The sequence below is a fragment of the Hippocampus comes genome, unplaced genomic scaffold, assembly GCF_001891065.2.
Source record: "Hippocampus comes isolate QL1 unplaced genomic scaffold, H_comes_QL1_v1.1 scaffold186, whole genome shotgun sequence".
Lineage (NCBI taxonomy): Eukaryota > Metazoa > Chordata > Actinopteri > Syngnathiformes > Syngnathidae > Hippocampus > Hippocampus comes.
Window position 1 is genome coordinate 1,250,332 of NW_017806236.1, and position 12,209 is coordinate 1,262,540.

General features: G+C 38.9%; 1 long non-coding RNA gene across 2 annotated transcripts in view; it reads right to left on the reverse strand.

The window, feature by feature from the left end:
* The window catches only part of LOC109507646 (uncharacterized), a 21,982-nt gene extending 13,014 nt beyond the window's left edge, over nucleotides 1–8,968 (reverse strand). Inside the window, exons 1-4 of one of the 2 annotated variants that reach the window (XR_002166505.1) lie at nucleotides 8,838–8,968; nucleotides 8,006–8,097; nucleotides 6,432–6,523; nucleotides 2,201–3,001 (exon numbers count right to left, since the gene is read on the reverse strand). This is a non-coding gene — a long non-coding RNA (uncharacterized LOC109507646). Of the gene's footprint in view, nucleotides 1–1,869; nucleotides 3,002–6,431; nucleotides 6,524–8,005; nucleotides 8,098–8,837 lie in introns of those variants that run through there. The other variant, XR_002166504.1, reaches the window with a different exon arrangement.
* Between the last annotated feature and the right edge of the window lie 3,241 nt (nucleotides 8,969–12,209).

Sequence of the window (12,209 nt, forward strand, 5' to 3'; positions counted from 1 at the left end):
ACGTCGCCCAGCAACCGATGTTACTAGAAAACACTTATTTGCATCAAAATGGGGTTTTTTTTTTTTTTTTTTGCCCCTGTGAACACCAATGTGAAAAATAACGGCGAGGACACACTGGTCCAAATGTAATGAGCCGGGTTCTGGTTCAACGCAGGCTCAACGGAGAGGACTCCTGATTCACAGAATCCAACGTGCCCCAGACTGAAGGCTAAATCATCGGGCCTGATTGCTAAGTGGAAGAATTCTGTAATGTTTAGGTAACGTGATGACATTAGTGCTGGAGTGCAGGAAGGTGGAGAGTATACATTGCAGGGGTGTCTCTGTGTGTTACCCCCCTGGAATAAGTGTATCCCCAGAGTTTGGGCGCAGGCTGACACCAACTGACTTATTATTTTTTTTGCTGAACTCCAAAATATCAAATTTGTGATGTGAATGAAATCCTGTCATGACATCATAATTACCTCAATCGAGCACTTCTTGATACAGGGATTGTGTTTTGGGTTACCTATAAAACATGTCGAGTGTGACATTTATCGGCAGGCTTTTCACCACTTTTGCGTTGAGAATAACACATCAAATTACAGTACTTGATTGTAAGAATTAAACAGAACTTTCAGTTTCTGAATTTAAACTCACAGGATGCGTTAGATGAAACTGTAGGTGTGGTTTGCTCGAATTCCTATTTCGGGATGACCGCTTGATTGTCTCGTTGGTCCACCCAGGCGTGCTTTCAACTGCAGCTCTTTCCGTGATGATACTACTGAAAAGTTATTGTGTGTGAATGTGAACTATATGTATGGTATTGCTCTGTTGCTTGTGCATTTGTTTTACGTATGTGTCCAATAATGGACCTCCAACGGCCAAACCATTGAAGTATTACAGTGATATTGCCAAATAATATTACATTGTGTTCAGCATTATTTCTAAAGAAAATGTTGCTCCGGGCTTTCAACTGTTTAAATTGCTTTCTAATTTTTCTAATGGCTTCAAGCTGTTTTTTTTTCTTTCTATAATAACCAAGTATTTCTACTTATGGTAGCGATTTTATATAATGTGCCATTGCAATAAGTTATTGCACTTACAATTTTGAGAATTGTGCGTTTATACTTCCACTGGGACAGAAGTCTCAGGTTGTTCTGTGTCGCAAAAAAAAATGTTGCTTTAAGCCATCACGATTTCGCGCCGTGACACATCTGCTCAAGGTGCTGGACATTCGTTTGTACAGTGGTAACTTGTTTTTCATTTGATGGATTGAAGTGATGATGTAATAAAATCCAAAACAGTCTGATCAAGTTCCTTCTTTAAAATACGGCATTCAGTACATCTTTTTTTTTTCTTGCATAGGCTACATGATAGAATGTTCACAATGGTAAGAGGTTTACTGTTATGGTTGAACAACATTTTCAAATTGAAGGCAAACAAGTGTTCCATTTTTGAATATGTCACGACATAAAAATACGATTGAGTGCATGGGTTCTCCAGAAACTATATTCCCTGAAAAAAATTAAAATACCACGAATCAAAGCATCCATGATGGGTGAAATTCCTGGAAGGCTTTATTTAATTTCTTGATGTATTTATTTATTCATTTTTAAATACTTTTTGCACCGTATGGATGGAAAGACTCCAATCTGCCGGCGACATCCGTCAATCATTAATACCCTGTCCACTGTGCGTTTGATCAACAAATATTAAAAAGAGTGTGCCGTGGAGCATCCTAATCCTGAATGTTTCCAAAATATATATACACACACACACACACACACACACACACACACACACACACGCACACGCACACGCACACGCACACACGCACACAACCTGCCCCATCCCTAACATGACAGAACTTGGCATTAGAGAGCAACAGTTTTTATTTTTGAGTGACATCAACATATAGTCATGATATACAGTTGCAGTCAAAAGTTTGTGGAAAAAAATCTTCAAATTCAACTGCTCTCAAACACTCGAAGAGGTCAAGAAAAATGACCTTTGAACTCTTGATAATGTGCAGCTACGAAATGAAAGTCATTCCATAAAGCATCAACCACATCATCAAGTTGATTGAGAAAATACCGAGATGTGCAAAGCTTTTTCTGTTCTTAGTTTTTTTTGTTTGTCCAGATTATTGGCACATCTATTCATCCTTTTCAAATCAGGATTTTTTTTTTTTTTTGTGCATCACCATGACCCTAATTCAAACAGAAATTTAGCAAGATTGAGTTCGCCGTGATCAGAGGTAATAAAATCCCAAACCCTAGAGTAATACGCACGCAACTTAAAAGCCTGAGTACACCAAAATGCGGGTAGGTGACATAAATAAACAGTCGTAGAGGGCAAGAAGAGCGGCCCGCTGTGCCCTGGACGGCTCTCATTAAAGCTAATGGGTCACACTGCCCCAGCTAGGCTCCACTGACATCCTTAATAGAGGCCTGCACGGTTAAAGGACCGTGCGGACCATTAGGACACTTCAAAGTTTAGTCGATACATTAGGCTTGTACTGATATGGCAAAGAAGGCAAAGATCCAACTGCTCATTCACATGCTTTATTTCTCCATCGGTGGACCTGTCAGTCAGCATGCTCCATAAACAAATGGAAACTTGAGCTGCTCATTAAAAGACATCGTTAGCAACGTTAGGGTTGTAAATCGGTGCTAAAATCAAGCATTTCAGCAGACGCTTTTGCTTACTTTGAACACTTCCTTGGTTTGAAAACGGAGCCCGACACGTTGAATCTAATTTCTCCGCTTCCTGTTTGACCAACTAAAAGGCTCCCTATCAACGGCGTTGCGCCCGGCAGTCAAAAATAGACAAGTGAATTCATGTGAACCAATGTTACTGTGAAACTAAAGTCCACTTCTCTCTTACAGCGTCAAATAACTTCTTGCCATAAATCAAGCATATCCAGTTGAAGTTTTAAAGCGCGGATGGTGTCCTAGGGGACATAAAAGATGAATCAGCCTCCTGCGGTGGCTATAAGTCAGCAGCACAAAGGAGCAGGCAGCTGAAGGGGCAGAAACATAACGTACAGTACGTCACAGAATCTGGGAAAACCTTCTTCATTACAAGCTAAGAATGTCATCCAACGGCTCACATTTTGGCCAAGCTGAATGGATCGTTGCTTTAACAGCAGAACTAACATCTGTTGAGCAACTTTACGTAAAGCAACCCATCGAGTGAAGAAGATGGGATGGTTCTGCGTGAGCAAAAACGCGAAAGTGGCATTTTTCGGTAAAGCTGAACATAACGCACATTTGCATGTATAAAGAAAGAGAAGAACTGAGTTAAACTTGGCATTTCTAAATCGGCTGTTTCGTCTGACCAACTGACCGTGCTGTGTCGCATTTGGATTCTCTCTCAGACATGCTATTCTCAGAATATTTTTTACTTTTTAAAAATAAACAGTCAACAAAGGTTATTTAAACAGCAATTAGTTGCGATATTCTGAAGCACTGAACTCGTTTTGCTCAATCTCGATCAGGACAGACCACTGAATTAGTTTTGCAACAGCTTTAGTTTTTGTTTCAAGCACACATTCGATAAGGTAGTGGAAGTCTGATTTGTTTTTTTAATTTACACCAATGCAAGTGTGATTTCAAAAAGAGATACCGTTCACTTTTTTGTGAAGAAAAAAAAATATTCACTCAACTCACTTTAAGAGATGACAAATACTGACTAAGCCCATTAAGTCCTCTAAAATTTTGCTGCATTGATGAATTAATGTACTGTATATGGATTTAGATGAACTTTCTCAGGTGCTAACTTGATTTTGTGAGTTGGCATCACATAAATAATGTTAATTAAATCAACTTAATTTTGCATGACGTGTACACTCAGATTCCATTGTTGGTGGGCTTTAAACAAACTTGAATTTCGCATAACTTCAAACTTGGCTTGATAACTCAATTGTTCTCAACACGGACTTTCCCATTTAAGTTCCCTTTTCCTGCAGCAGGCTGAAGCAAACCTCCGTAGTTCGGTAAAATGTATTTCTAAATTGTCAATTGAAGTCATGGGTTTCAATTTGTTTCAAGCTATTTAATTGTGATAATACTTCAAATGGAACTTGTTTAACTCAGACTATAGCTAACCTACAGCGCTGATACCACCTTAGCCGTGTTCTTCCCCTGACCTTGTTTTACAATGACTGCTATCTACAGCAGTGTTACCGGAGTACCGCAGCCACATTTTTTTTCTCTCGCAAAAATATATTTCGTTCATTCACATGGGTAGCTGTGTTCTTTCTCTTAGTTCGTTTAACCGCGTGACTGCTAGCTAAGTTACAGCACCTGAGTACCAAGGGCATGCTAGCCAACGGGGAGAATGCTGTGATTTTCCCAAATAGCCGGTCTATTTCGCGGGCTTGTCCAACCCATAACCCGTTGATGTAATGCGTTATGGGTAGTTCGGCAAATACTGTAGATTAGACACCCCTCCTCCCCCCGCCCCGCCACAAGCAGCCCCACAGGCTAAACGTGAGGGCCTTAGCATGTGGTCGTGAGGGTACCACTTTTGTGATCACTGTTTTGACAAATAAGTACCCTTTATACTGCAAATATTTGAGAGAAATGTTCAGCTTTCATTTCGGATGTTTCAACAAAAACACAGCATTTGCCATTGAGAAACTACATTTCAGGCAGAGTAAGTCAATTGTTCCATCTGTGCCTCTTCCTGTCTTCACTTTTGTCATCATTGTCAAATACATCTGTAATTGCATATCTGTGGGTGTGCAGTTACTTTTGTAGAATTTGTTTTTTAGATTTCTTTTTTTTTTTTTTTTTTTATTAAACCATAATGGGCCAGTGGTTAACACACATGGGTAGCAGTTTTGAGGTTGATAGTGCAAATCCAGTTTCAAGCTCACCTAAAACCCTAGCAAGGATAAGATGCTGAGAAAAAGAATGATGATTGGTTTGGTCTTTTTTTTTGGCGCATAATACAGCTTGTTCTCGTTTCATTGTCAAAACCACTGCTTTGACATCAAACGAACAGCAGTATTGTGGACCTTTCGGGATGGACAAGCTTGGAAACAATTGGCTGTCAGTACCAATAGGCTGTGGTGTTCACAACAACAGAATCGGTATTGAATGGAGAACAGTCCCTCAACAAAATCTCCAGCCTCTGACTGAAGCGGGCTTTTATTCCATTCGATTTGCCCAAACGGGGTAATTGAGCCCACATGTATTGATATGTTCATAATCTACTGTTTTGAACAGTGTTTAGCTTCCCAGTATTATCATATTACTTGTAAACTAGCATATTAAAGTGTATAATATGTATGCTACCCGAATGTTGAGGAACCCATTATTTTAATTCACTCTCCTCTATAAACAATAGAAATGCTAAAACATGTTTGGACAGACTTCTGTTATCCTCCCTTGTTTTACTCCTGCCTGTGTTTCGCGATTTAAAATTTAAGAGTTGACAAACTATAACCAGCAGACCGACTGCTGATTCCCTCTTAACACCAATCAAGTTATTATCGGGATGTGTCCCCCTTGCTGCTCTTCACTCCAGAGCCGCATGGCATCTCTCTCCTGGCCAGTATGTTTTTAATTATGAAGCTTGTGAATACGGGCCCGGTGGAGTATCGCTGTGATTTATTGCTCACTTACGTCTTGCCGTGTTTGGCGCATTTGCTCAAGGAGCCCGCCTGCTGCAGAGCTCAAAAGGTCAAAAATATACAAATAGTCCACGTTTCACAGACTGCGCCGGTGAACAATGCGCATCGATTGACAGGCAGACATGAAAAGTCAGCCGTGAGGAAAATGTTTCTGACAGGGTAACCCTGGAAGGATTAGAGGAGCCGAAAACAAAGAACTAATGAAGAATCTCTCGCAATGGTCGTCATTTGGAGGACAACTAGATGCTAAACATGACTTCTTTGTAACCATGCAACATTATGCGACCGTCACACATGGGATCATTTATTTGTTGTCAACTGAATCCAAAAATGCTTGGCCTGAGAAACGTCTCATCCCAACAGACTAATTTCCTGGCCTACCCTGCTCACTTCCTGTTTTATAGCGACTCATGGGCACCACATTGTGCGTCATAACAGCTACCCTGAGGAAGCATGGTTATGGCTGCCGTGGGACTATTCATGCAGAAGTTTTTGTGTTTAAGTGCCACATTTGATTTTCAAAACAAAACCTGGACAGTGTTTTATTCAAATAACAATTCATTTCTTTTTCCAATTCATTGATGGTTAGCCACATTACATTTGACCAATTATCTCAAACTGTGGATGTACTGTAAATCAGTATTACTGCATTATTTACCAAATTCACTAATTTCCAAAGGGGGGATTAAAGAGCATTATGGGTTGCACGTGACCCATAAGCCCACACTTTACCCACAACTGATCTTGACACAGCATTAAGTAGCCCATTTTGTTTCACAACATGTGTGCGACAGCACAAGATTATACTTACATTTTCACATCAGCTTGTGACAATCTCACCAAAGAAGATGGGAATTGCCTGGTCCTCGGGGGGGCTTCTATGGCATGGCCAACATCTAACACCTTTCACGCAGGATAAACACAGAGCAAGGAAGAGAGGTAAGTTTTATGTTAAATACATTCAGGAAACAAGACTTGTTCTAGTTCTCCTGGGAGTCCATTCAGTCGTAAATCATCAAGCAATGAAAGTTTCCTCTCTAAAGAGGGGGGCTAAAACCAACTGCCCCTCCTCTGTTAACCCCCCCCCCCCCCACTTGGAATTTTTATGAGGAAACAAGAGATGTGGTGCTACAAGACTACTTCTCTGGAGCAAAGAGGTACACAATTTGACATAAAGCCTTTGTGGAAGAAAAAAATAAAGTATATTTATTTTAAGGGCTTTTATCAAACATTCCTTTGAATAGCGGGAGGTATTCAATAAATTCTGCTGCATGCTTTTACAGTGTGTAGTATACTCCAGTCAGGCGAACAACAGCACATCAACTACGTGCCAACCAACAATTTCGGGTGTCATCGCTAAACCACAAGATTTTCAGAGTACCAAACTTGACCTGTGAGAGACAGCCTAATGAGTAGAAGAAATAGAAGAAGCTAACTGTTAGCTTGTCCAGTCACTAAATTATGGTTGCAAACCGCCTTGTCATTTTTTATTGTGTTTAATACTTGGGAGACATGTTTTACAAGCACTCAACGGCTTCTCAATTTGTCCAGCAACAACGCAAGATTCAGGCCCCTTCCATTTTATGTCACAATCACAGAGTGTGTGGCGAGGCCAGCCTCTGTTTTGACCACGCACGCACGCACGCACGCGCGCGCGCGCACACACACACACACACACACACACACACACACACACACGGCTCTGGGCTCTTTGTGATTTCAAGGGACAGAATATGCAGAAAATTTACCCAATGACGTTATTGTTAGCCGCTAACTATCTAGCCAATGTCACTTTCCATTTGATTGATTTTTACTTAAGTTTTAGCAGTGTTGCATGTTATGTATATTGTCTATATAGTTAATGCAGCCTGTGTGGTTAAATATGTTTTCTGGCTGCAAGATATTAACAACATAATCATTTAACCAGCAGTAGCACCAAGCGGCTGTTAAAGTCTCAGTCACAATTTGACCTCAATCTTTGCAAACACTCCGCACTGAAGCACTGCTTCTGGTTGGACATTTATTGATCAGCAGGTCAAACAGAAAATACCCTAAAATCCTTGTAAGTAGTTTACATCTGCAGGCTTTTGGTCATGTATATTTTGTATAAATAAGACCTGGTCAATGGTTTGAGTCCATGGAAAGGCACAGTGATAAATGCAAACACATATAGGACATTGCAGAACTGGAGGACATTTTGTCACCCAAATAAAATACCGAGTACGGCGGGAAGATAAAGCCATTGTCGAAATATTTAAAATTTGAAATGTCTTTTGTTTTACAGAGGATGTCTTCAAGAGTTGTCACAGAGATTTAACTTTTGTTTGTAGACAACACTCAAAAAATAAATAAATAAATAAATAAATAAATCTTTAGTTATCGCACCATTTGAAGGAAGTCCAGTACCCAGTTTTCTGGGTGAGGTCATGTGACATTTCACATACAGCGGATGAGTTTCTTACAGCATGCAACTGCAGCTGTATTCAAAGCAATTCCAAAATAAATACCATTTAATGTAATCACTGGAATTGCTGTGATTAATCAACAGGTAATCAATTATCAAAGTTTAGGATTCTATTTTTGAATCAAGAAATCATTTGTGTCTTTTTTAAATGTATCCAAATGCTCGGGATTTTAGGGTCTCAAAGGTATACAGCCAATTGCTGTACTTTTCAATGAGATTCGACCCACTGTCTTTGTGTGGAATCACGATGAAACATTTGCTTTTACTTTGGCAAACAACGATTAACATTTTTGCCTCTTCTGACATGTGGTGGAACCAGAAAATGAATTGTTTTTGTTTGCACATTTACTGCCCGAAGACTGTTGGGATAAGCTCCAGCACACGCGTAACCCGCATGAGGATAAGCGGCTCGAATAATGGATGGATGGATGACTTTTTAATCCACTCAATCGATACTAAAAAGCAATCAATAATTTTTTTAAAAATCATTCGTTGCAGCCCAAGTAAAGATCCAATTGCTCGAGTGTCCTTTAAAATGGCTTCTCCTCCACTACAACCAAGCTGCATATCATGAAATAAAAAATAAATATTTTTGAGCACAGTTGTTGACATTTGTAGATGTAATTAATAATTACATCTACAATGATTATGCTCTCAAATGGTGTCTTATCATATAAGCACACTTTCTTTTCCAACTAAAAAAATGTCCTAATCTACACAAGATTAGCAGGGAATTTGAGGAAAAATACTTACATTCGCCAACGGCGAATTAATATTTGCACACAGAATTAAACGAACAGCGACAAAATAAGTGCAATCAAGTTGACCTGGCCACCTGCAACAATACACTACAGTACTTGAGTATCCTACTGATTGTTATCAGACTTCCGTGTTCTGCTGGAAACTCCGCCCACCAACGACCAGGAAGTAGATTCACCTGAACTGATTGCCAACCAATGGCAGGGCACACATAGACGAACAACCACCGCACTGACAATCGCAATCATTGGGGATGTGGGAGGAAACCGGATTACCCGGAGAAAACCCATGCAGGCACGGGGAGAACATGCAAATGCCACACAGGAAGGCCGGAGCCGGAATCGAACCCCGCACCCCTGCCCTGTGAAGTGGACGTGCTCGTCAGATTCAGACTAAATTTTGATTTAAAATCAAATGTAACTAAGTGCAGGTGATTTATTCAGTAATAGTTTTATAAGTATGTATTTCACGTGCCGATACGTAGGCGATATGAAACGGGGAAGTGCTGAAGTATGTTTACCGTTCATTGTTGCTGGATTTTTTTTTTTAATAATCTTTATTAAACAAGTCAGAATACAATTCTCAGTAAACAGAAAACAAAACGAACATGTTTCATTGTTGCTGGATCAAATACAATATGCGTTGGTTGATGACGTTATATTTTTTTGAAAAATTGTTTAAAACGATGGTGCCTGAATTGTCCTGATTCTAAAATGACCCGCTGGAGAAGTACCTTGTGAAATTAATCATTGTAAACACCTTTTGAACCATAACAATTTGGCTATGTGAAAAACTTGCTTGGCAACCACTTACTTTTAAAACTTGAATTACGCAGTGCTGGGCTGTGCTTTTAAACAGGAGGAAGTTGTGACGGACGTACCAAGAGGGGAGATGCTGCCTCCAAGTGTTGAGCCAAGAAATTTCTCACGTTGTCATGATTGAGGGTTTGCGTTTTTGCAAGTCGCTTCGAATCATAATGGGCCATTTTTTTCTATAATGAAAGTCAACTGGTGGGCTCATATCGCTCAACAACATAAACCAATATCATGGTCGCAGCTCCCAGTGGGCAATCCCTGCAAATCCTATCTGACAATAAACAATAAAAGCCAGTTAATTTGCTATTACAATTTGTGTTTTTTCAGTGGTCAATGTGTGAATGAGTTCATTATGATGTGAAATCCAAACTGGTCAGGCCCTAATGCTTGTCATTTTTACTGGCCACCTCTGCTCAAATTGCCTACTTCCTCAGCTGAACAGTTCATACAATTCTACAAATATTAACATATTGTATTGAGAATTTGCCCAAAAGACAAATGTGACGATATACAATATGTATAGAGGATGTGAAATTTACTCAGTGATCGCTCGTACCTCACTGACTCCATTTAGAAACGTCACCAGCATTGTTGCATTAACACATTTGATCACAGCCGCTTTGGGCCAATTAAAAGCTGGACATTTTAAAATCAGACATCCCTTCCTGAAATCATTTTCTAACAGAGTACGAGGCAAGTACTGTATACAGTTGCGTGACATCCAAATATATTCAAAGTTATCTATTTGCAGTCAAGTACTCATTCACAGAAAAACAAATAATGCAAGCCTGGGTATAAGGAGACAATAGGTTATTTCGAAAAGCCATTTATTAAGAATCAAATGCATACACAAGCGTTGTAACATCTAAATCCACAGCAGTAAAATAACCATATCAACATAAATTTAAAAATAGGACAGCCACCTTATACCAGTTGCATATGATATCTATATTTATATTGCACTTATATTGAACTGTGTACAGCTCTCTTCTGTAACATTTATTTTTGTGCATGCAAACACTTTGTTTTTCTTCTTTCGACCCCCCAATTTTGCTGCTGTAGACTGGATATCATGTTGACGTTCAAATCTGGAAGGGTCTTTAAAGACCTACAACTTAGTTTTACCAAATACTGTAGTTTATACACATTTGAAAACTGCATCCGGGATGTAAACACTCACCTTCAGAGTGTTTACAGTAAAATATAGCGTCATTAAAAAAAAAAAAAAAACGGTGGCTGTGAAAAGAGCATTTCGAAGGACTATGTTACTATATACACAGTAATAAAGGGAAAGGACAGCTGGCAAAGTGTACAAAATTCAGACACATCCTTAACAATTGGCAAAAGGAATCCCTTCATTAATCCTGTAAAGGAAAATAAAATACTTGATATTGATCACACCTCAAACAAAATACAAATAAAACACTGTTGTGATATTGACATGCTTTTAGTAAGGGTGTTGTCGAAACTATAAAACAACCATTTGCATATATTTGGAACCTGTTTTTTCAAACTGGTATTTTCCCCTCAAAAGTGAAAAATGAAAATTATTCCCATCTATAAAAGTGGATTAAGACATCAATGTACAAGTTATGAACAAAAATCCCAACTCCCACAATTCTCAAAAATCCTACAAAAGTATACAGACTTGATACAGTCATTGAAAAACAATCCTTCAAGCGACAAAACGTTTTTAGGGAAAAAAAAAATGCAGTTGGTGTCTTTATAGATCTTAAAAAAAAAAAACAATACAGTATGGCCTAAGAGGGGATGCACATAAACGGGATGAGTTACAGTGATTACCAAAAGCAATGTTCAATTTAATAACAAAATCCAAGCTATTAAAGGTGACTTATGGGGTACCAAAAGGGTCTCTTAACATACCCTGAATTATTCATATGATATATATTTATATATGAGACATTTCTAGAATACTCAACTGTTTTATTTGTGGCTGATACTACTTTACTGTGCTGGCAAAAACCATGAGCAGTTTACGAAAACTGCTGTAGGTGAAGCGAAAATACTGAACCCCCCCCCCCCCCCAAAAAAAACACTACATTCAATTACAATCGTATATTATAACAAATTTCTTGGTATTTGATGCCAAGCTTTGTTGGAAGCCACATACTGTTTTGATGACATTAAAACATAAATGTCAGAAGTTCCAGCTATTCTTTGTGAAACTAAGCACGTCCAGAACAAAAGACCATTGGATAGAATTTATAGCTCACGATTACTTCCACATATGACATATGGAATTGAGTTTTGGGGCAATACATATTGTTTTTAAGATACAGTAACAAGTAATAAGAAGCATTCATAGAGCTGAATATAGAGCCAACAATTCCGTGATGTATTCATTTAAATACTTTGAAATTTTGTGACTTTTGTCAAATTCTTCTCTTGCCCAAATAATGTACATGATTGACTGTGTCGCAGTTTCCAGTAGCTTTTGGAAAAGACAGACACTTATTTGCAGGGAACTGGTGGCCTCAAAAACACAAAACAATAACAAACATAAAGCAAAGACATGTATCTGTCAAAGGTG